We start from the raw sequence: 9,288 nt of genomic DNA, 5'->3' as shown, positions 1-9,288 counted from the left end.
TGAGGGTGCAAAATTGCCAATTACTATGGGAACCATTTACAGTTAGGAGGCAGAAATAAACTTAGCTATGACCCCTGGGCATATACCAAATATACTGTAATTCTTGACACAGACACACTTAAAAGCCCAGGCTTTTTTTCTGTATTCTCAATTGCTAATAAAATTAAATCATAGAAGCCCATCTGTCAATAACTGTATAATGAAAATGAGGTTCATATAAATAATTTAATTTCAATTAGAAATAAAGAAACATTAAGTTATGTAATAGGTAGGAAAAAGGATGGTACTCATCATAATACTATATGATATAATCCAGGACAAAGTGTTTATAACACTTTACTATAAGGACAGGAGTGGGGACAGAGGAAAAGCTGGGATGAAGGATGAGAGCTAATCAAAACTAAAGATATATCAAGAAACCTATAAATGGAAGTTTCTGTCCCACTAGGTCCTACAACCATTTAGTTCAAAATAAACATATAGAAGCTTATATTTTATAAACTGTTTGGCTGAAGGCTCAGGATTCTTACTGACTAACACTATCTTAATTATTAACCCATTTCTATCAATCTGTGTATCTCTATATGGTCTTGGCTCATGGGTGGTGCCCAGGTCTCTTGATTTCTCAGTAGCTATATGGATTCTCCTTGACTCCACCTACACCCTTTCTCTATCTTTGTTTGGATTTCTCTCCTGGCTAAATCTTGCCTGTCCATTGGCCAAAACAGCTTTATCATCAACCAATAATTATGAGAAACATATATTCATAGCATACAATATTACCTTCCCCATCATCTCCTCTTTTCTGACTAAATAAAAAATGAAGTTTGAACTTTAACATAGTAAAATTATATATCAAAACAGTTATCAAGCAAGAAATATAGTTAACAGTATTTAGTCCACTAGCATTTGGCAAAATTTTAAAAAAATATTTTATCATATATCCTATCTTTGTGAGTCTAAAGTTTTAATTGTATCCTATCTTTTATCATAAGTAAGGAAAAACATAACCATAACTATCTATCTTCAACTCCATCAAAGACCACAGAAGGATAGTATATAAACTCTAGAATTTATAGAGACATCTTGCTACCTGGACTGTCACCCAAAGTTTCTCTGAAATATTGGTGCATCTGTCTTCAGCCCATAGGTGACAGTGTCTGGCAGATTTTTTTTTTTTTTTTTTTGGTTTTTCGAGACAGGGTTTCTCTGTGTAGCTTTGGAGCCTATCCTGGCACTCACTCTGGAGACCATGCTGGCCTTGAACTCACAGAGATCCACCTGCCTCTGCCTCTGGAGTGCTGGGATCAAAGGTGTGTGCTACCAATGCCCAGCCAGACTTTTTAATTAAATAGGAAATTAGAAAATCTGTCCTGTCTTATATTGTCAAAATTCATCAGTTGCTTTCTTACATAAAGCAGGAACTCTGAAGGACTATCCTGTCTCTTGGAAAGTTCAGCAGTCACTTTCCTATATGGACAGTGTACTGTCAAGCAGTTGAGGCAAGGGCAGTTCTTTGCCCAATCGGCAAGTTTCAAACCATTGAAAACAAACTTTAAAATGAGTTTATTTAATGCCCATCTTCATCTCTGATGTAATTAGTGTTGTTGTGTCTTATTGTCATGAAAAACCCTAATAAATCATTTTAAATGTCATATTCTGTAGATCTTTGAAAGGTTTTGAAAAATACTTATCCATCTGAATATATCTCTGTGTATCTAGAAAAACTAAGTAAATGAACTATGTTTTGACTACTAAGGTAACTATCTATAATCTGAATTTAATCATGCATTATGTTTTTAAATGAGCTGTTTAAACAAAATACCAAAACAGTAGGAGAAATACACATATAACAATGTAGACCTTAAATTTGTATTAATTAACCAAAATGCATACCAATGCAAAGTATTCATTTCTATATCATATTCTTTTTTCTTTAGACAGAGATTGATTGTCATCATTAATCATTTATAACCAACCCTATTCAAATGGAAAAAATCATTTATAAACAATATTTGGGAATTAAGTGTAGTACTCTCCAAACTGCTTCCTGCTATTTGGGGGCACTGTCAATCCCATAGGGATCCTTAGAAAATGCAGAACCATGGCCAAATCCTAGATGGAGTAGTCTGTGAGGCTGCATGGTCTCAGCTGTTTGGATGGTGGATCACCTGGGCTACTGCTTCAGGGGGTCTTGGTTGATCAAACTGTATTAGTCTGGAAGGAAGCCACAGCTTTTCATCATTCTGTGGAAACAAAAGCAGAACCTCTTTTCCAAAGTAAACTGTCATTAGACTTCAATTTTGAAGTCAAAGCATTTCAAAATATATAGGTTGGATTAATCCAGCAGCATTTATAATCAAATGTCTTTTGGCAGCCTTTACTCCTTCCTCAGCAGTCAAACAATTCAAAGACAAGACAATAACATAAGTATCCAGACTCTCTGTATATTGTTAAACTTCACATGGCTTTTTAATTACTCTATTTTTATTTTGTCATTTATTGATTTTTTGAGACAGGATTTCTTGGTGTATTTTTGTCTGTCCTGGAACTCACTTTGTAGACCAGCCTGGCCTTGAAATCACAGAAATCCTCCTGTCTCTGCCTCCCAAGTGTTAGGATTAAAGGTGTGTGCTACCCTGTCCAGCTACTCTATTTCTTTTTTTTTAATTTTTTGTTTGTAGTTATTGAAAGCTTTGCTGGATATAGTAATCTGGACAAACATGGTATGCACTCACTCATATATGGATTTTAGACATGGATCAATGATGTATTACCAACCTACAATCGCACCACCAGAGAAACTAGGAAACAAGTAGGACCCTAGGAGACACATACATGGTCCCCCTGAGAAAGGGAGAGGGGCAAGATCTCCTGAGCTAATAATTGGGAGCAGGGGGGAGGGAAGAGGGAGTTAGGAGAAACAGGAGGGGAGAAGAGGATGGGAGAGGATGACATGAGGGAGCAGGAAGATAGAGTTGGGGGAAGAACTGAGGAGAGCAAGATAAGAGAAAGCATAATAGAGGGAGCCATTATAGGTTTAAAGAGTAATCTGGCACTAGGGAATGTCCAAAGATCTACAAGGCTGACCCCAACTAACAATCTAAGCAACAGTAGAGAGGCTAGCTTAAATGCCCTTGTCTGACAATGAGATTGATGACGACCTTATATGCCATCCAAGAGCCTTCATCCATTAGCCGATTGAACCAGAAGCAGACACGCACAGCTATACACTGAACTGAACTCTGGAATCCAGTTGCAGAGGAGGAAAAGTGATGAGCAAAGGGGTCAAGACCAGACTGGGGAAACCCACAGAAACAGCTGACCCGAACAAGGGGGAGCTCATGGGCCCCAGACTGATAGCTGGAAAACCAGAAAAGGACAATTCCAGAACCCTGAAGGAGGATGTCAGTTTGGATGTCTGGCCTCTGGTATTGGATCAGTATTTATCCCTAGCACACAAATGGACTTTGGGAGCCCATTCCACATAGAGGGATACTCTCTCAACCTAGACGCAAGATGGAAGGTTTAGGCCCTTCTCCAAATGATCTGACAGATCATTAAGATCCCCCATGGAAGGCCTCGTCCTTCCTGGGGAGCAGAAAGGGCTTGGGATAGGGAGTCTGTGGGGGGCAGGGGAGGAGGGGAAGGAGAGGGAACTGGGATTGACATGTAAAACAAGCTTGTTTCTAATTTAAATTCAAAAAGGGGGGAAAAGGAATTTCTGTATCCTTTTTCTTTTCTCTCGCAAGTCTACTTATATATTTTAAACACACTGTAAATTGTGAGAGGACTTTTTTTTCATCTGAATCAGTCTTTACTGTACATCTCTATCTTTTTCTGATGACAAATGTCATTATTCTGCTAAACTGTATGGTTAGTGTTAAATCTTTTGGCAGCAGGCTCTGACCCATTCTTTGATTTCTTGGGAATCTAGCTTCATGGCAGAGGTACTGGCAGGAGCATGTTTATTGCTACAAGTCTGAGGAGTTTCTCAGACCATGCCACCACCAAGAAGCATGCTGCTGGCTGCTTCTGAACAGCATTTAATTGTTTGGTAGCAGAGCCTCTTAAAAGAGCAGAGAAGTTTTTGCAGTTAATGCTGAATAAGGAAGACTCCCTTAAAGGAGTTGTGCCTCTGCTTGCCTCTAGCAAACAGATCCCAAATGAGAAAATGCCACTAACCAAGACAAAGACAAATAATAGATTAGTGCTTGTCTTGGACTTCAGGGTAAGAATAATTGTGGGTTGAATGTGTAAATGATACAGAATTGAAAGACTTTCATACTTGGCTACTGGTGGTAGTTATATAGTGGTATACTGATATTAATATACTCTATTCCATGAAGTGTATATTAAAATAATTAAAATTATACTTTTATGCAAAAAGTAGATACAATTCAAATTTTACAAGCAAAATATATGGATGTATGCCTATATTCCCAGGACTATGGATGCTAAAACTGGAAGATTCCATGTCTGAGGACTTCCTAAAACATATTGAAAGATTAGGAAAAATTTTAAGGAAAAAGAAAAGATATGATAAAAGAAAGGAATGAAGAAAATTGCAAAAGTACAAGTAAGTTATATCCAGAACATTAAAGACCTCCCCCCCCCGCAAAAATTTGACCCATTCAAAACAATAGGTCTGGTACTGGAATGGAGAATACTCAAAAGAAGAAAAATAAAGGCTAAGAAATATCTGAGAGAACATGTTCATATTCATACATAGATAGTATTAGGAAAAGGAAATTGAACAAATAATATGGATATATGGGTGGGGCTGAAAAGGAGAAGTGGGTAGTTGTGAGAGTGAATACATGGAGAGACAACTAACATTAAGGGATATTTGAGGAATAATATGGAAGCCCAAATATTAAAAACTTCCTAATCTGTATGATCTAAAGGAAAACACCAAATAATGGGGACACAGAGTCCCAGCTGGCCATCTCTTACCAACAAATGAAGTTTCCAGTACCAGGATTGGGTTACATATAATTGAGTTGTTGAATAAAAGGATCTCATGAAATCCCCAAACATCCCTAGCTGATGCCAAGACTATAGATTGCTCTCAACAAACTGACAGCAAGCACCCACTGCTGAAGACAGCACCCACACAATTCATTTAATATGCAGGTGTTGAGCTGATGCCTACATATAGTCTTCACTCCTACATTCTAGTATCTTTGGTACAGGAAGCTATTTTACATTCCATAAAAAGAGAAATATAAACTGCAAGTGAATCACACAACCTTTGTTCTACCATGGTGTACTGAGTGCAAGATATTCTAGGGCAATGGTAACACAAAACTTGTGGTAGTAACTGATTTAACTTAAAGCCCATTCTAAGAGATGGAACCCACACCCAACATTGCTTGAGTGACAAGAACCAGAGAGTAGAAAGCCCAAAGACCTAGTGTAAAACAATACTACTGGTCTTTAAAAAAAAAAAATTGGAGTAATAAAATGACTCCTAATAATAGTGGCTTTATCAACCATTATCAGAAAAACTTCCTCCTGAAGCAGATTTGAAACAATATGAAATCATATGTTTTTCAGAGAGCAAGGAAGACCTTGGAACACATAACTCTATATGAGATGTTTCCATGAAATCGCTTCCTTCAGAACTGAAGGTGGAGGAGTATAAGACTCAGAGTAGATGGAAGACAACAGGAGAAACAGTTCCTCTAAATCAACTGAGCAAAGTTCATATGAACTCACAGATACTAGCAGCAAGAACAGGTCTTCCATGGTTCTACATTAGGTCTTCAGCATCAATATTGTAGCTTTCAGTTTAGTATTTTTATTGCAATCCTGAGTGTAGGAATGAGTGGGTTTCTGACTCTTGTGCCTTCTCTTGGGCTCTTTTTCTTCTGTTGTTTTCTTTGTCTAATGTCATTGTTATTATTATTATTATTATTATTATTATTATTATTTTGTTATTATCTCTTAGAAACATGTTCTTTTAATGAGCGAATGAAAAGAAGTACATCTGGTTGGGAAGAGAGGTGGGAGAAATAGATGAGAAAAAAACTATAATCAGGATATATTATGAGCGAAGAATGTATTTTAATATGGAGTGCAGGGAGAAGACAACTTGCTGCAGTCAGTTCTCTCCTTCCATCCTCAGGTTTTCAGGTTTAGCAACAACTCCCCTTATCCCCTGAAACATCTTGCAGGGTCTACATAGAAATCATAGCCTGTGCATAGTATTTTTCTTTTATATCTGACCTAATCTTTTAAGAGCAAAGATGTTTTTAGTTAGAAAACACATGAAAGTTAAATTGTTGTGGGTCAGTGAACAATTCATATACACAATATATATATATATATATATATATATATATACATATATATATATTTGTGTGTGTGTGTGTGTGTGTGTGTGTGTGTGTGTGTGTGTCTGTGTGCTATTTCATTTTGGAGTGTCAAAATACACCACTAGAATATAACAAGGTGTTTGGCATTATTTTTCTGATAGGGGATTACAATCTAAAGTATGAAAAGTATTCAATGATTATACACTAAAACCAATCCAGTCAGCAAATGGGCCAACTACATAAACAAAATTCTCAAAAGATGATGCACAAACAATCAATTAAATTGTGAAAATATTGTCAGTATTCTCAAGCATGAGGAAATATAAATCAAAATTACATCAAGATTCCAACTTACTGTAGCCAAAAATACTACCATCAAGAAAAAAAAAAGAAAACACATTAACATTATAACTTTATTGAGTATATGTTACCAAAAGAACCCTGTTACTTTGTTGGTGGAATATAAATTAGTACACTCATCATGAAAACCAATATAGGAAGATTTCCAATGAAGTAAAAAAAGAAAAGTGAACTTACTAATGAACTAGTAATATCTCTGCAGAGAATGTGTTCTCCAAAGTAAAAGTCACTTCTGTGTGATATCGATCATAATGGAACACAGTTCATAAAGCCATGTTATAGAATCAGTCTATATGCCAATCTGTGGATGAGAAGTGATCTGGGCATGGATGTAGATGCTTGTCCCCTCAGCACATGGAAGGGTAAGTGGGGGGATTCTTAGTACAGTGATAGTTTTCACTAAATAGCAAGTTTCAGACCAGCGTCAGTTACATAGTGAGATGATTTCTCAAATATTGTACAACAAGAGTTTTATTCAATTATATAGTAGAATAAAAATGTCCTTTGTAAGAAAATAGATGGTATGGAAGGCCTCACCATCCAGGTGGAGCAGAAAGGATATGTGATAGGTAGGGTTTTAGTTGGGGGGCAGATGGTAGGGGAGGAGGGGAAGGAGAGGGAACTGGGATTGTCATGTAAAACAATCTTGTTTCTAATTCAAATAAAAAATCTGCAGGATAAAAAAAGAAAAAGACAAAAAAAAGCTGAATTTAAAAAGTGAAAGAAGTCACTCTCACAAAGGTAAGAATCATACCTTTCTGTTCACATGGAGAATACTGAAAGCAGGTACACGAAAGGGAGAACTATTTGTATGTAGAAAGGAAAAATAGAAAGGGAGGCAAGAAAGCACAACTGAAAAGGTAATTGTGATGCAAGTCCACTATATGTATATGTGAAATGTCATACAAAGTCCACTATTTTGTATTGGTGATATTTGTCATCAAAAATAGCTGAATGGGCTGGGCGTTGGTGGCACATGCCTTTAATCCCAGCAATCGGGAGGCAGAGGCAGGCAGAACTCTGTGAGTTCGAGGCCAGCCTGGTCTCCAGAGCAAATGCCAGGATAGGCTCCAAAGCTACACAGAGAACCCCTGTCTTGAAAAACCAAAAAAAAAAAGAAAACAGTTGAATGGAAATTTTTGTGCTTATGAAATAAGCGGGGTTATTATTATATTGAATAATGGTATTCAAGATGTTAAATTTATTATAAAAGAGTATTAAAAACTACTTTGTACACTAAAAGTAATAGAGTAGAATTATAATTCTAATATAGTTCATATTAGAATTATAAAATAGTTTAGCTATATAGTTATGAATGACTTTATAGACGCCATATTTGTGCACCCTAGGGATTGTTTCATCCCCAGTGAATAATTCAACTCTATTAGCAGGAATTGGGGTAGAAACACAAACATCATTATTTCTGTTCTTCCTATTTGATCACCTTAGAGATGGCATAAGGGACATGCATTTCTAATGAGGTCTAAAAGATTGAAAACCTGGAAGCCAGTTCAGTGTGCTCTAGGATGTGGTGTCTCTGAGGTCTGGTATGTTGCTTTCCTTCATATCCTCTCAGTAGATTCTTGACTACAGATTTCAGCTACATCTCATAGTGACTCCCATAACATCCTAATTGTGAGGGATACCCTGATTAAAGAAAAGAAGATTCTTTAGCTGTGTCAGCTTAGCTGTGACAATTGCAAGCCATTTTTTCCAGGTTAACAGAGGTGAGACTCATGAAGAGTCAGCACTGAATTGTATGAAAGAGGTTATTTTTCTGGCCCCAATTTCTCCCCTTCACCCATGCAGTTAAATGGCAGCTATTATAATCAACAAGAAATTCCAGTAGGGCTCCTGCTCTACTTCGTAACTGTGTCTCATTTGAATCTGGCTTCATTCTTACTCTGGTAGCATGACAAGAATGGCCACATCAGGTGACACATCAACAAGGTATCGGCATCCAGTAAGGAAAGATTATCTCTTTTATAAAACTTTGATGTGTGCCACGCAAACAGAAAGATTACACAAGAATACATTTGGAAAAATTGTTTACAAATTCATTTACAAATATCAAGCACTGTAATGTTCATTAACTTTTCTTCTCAAATATACCATTGGAGGCATGTTTAGAACTGCATTCACTCTCTAATTTAAGCTACACTGGAACAGAATGTGTAGGAATAGAATATGTGGTTTCATGTGAATCTAAGGTAACACAGATATTCCCCCATCCATATTATCGAAGATTGGTTCCTTGGACATTTGAAGTAGGATGTCTAGGAGCCCAATAGTTTAGTACAGATTTTTTTCTGGGAATCAGAGAAAGAGCAGGTCTCTTCAACAACAAAGCTCACATCCTGGCAATTACTGGAGAAGTGATTTGTTCAGTAAGCAGTTTAAGCAGAAATAGGGAATGGGAAGTGAAAGGTTGGACAACCTGAAAACTTTGAAGGGAGCCCCACTAGGTTTTCCAGCAGGCATTATTGGACTATTCTGTCTCTTTATTTTTGTGTAAGGAGAAAAATAACTCATGTAGATACAAGTTATATTCATCTAAAACATGATAGGGTATGGAAGTACATTTGGATGCCATGAAACAAAGGAGAAC

This window comes from Cricetulus griseus, chromosome 4, assembly GCF_003668045.3.
Source record: "Cricetulus griseus strain 17A/GY chromosome 4, alternate assembly CriGri-PICRH-1.0, whole genome shotgun sequence".
Lineage (NCBI taxonomy): Eukaryota > Metazoa > Chordata > Mammalia > Rodentia > Cricetidae > Cricetulus > Cricetulus griseus.
Note: the sequence above shows the minus strand (reverse complement) of the source record.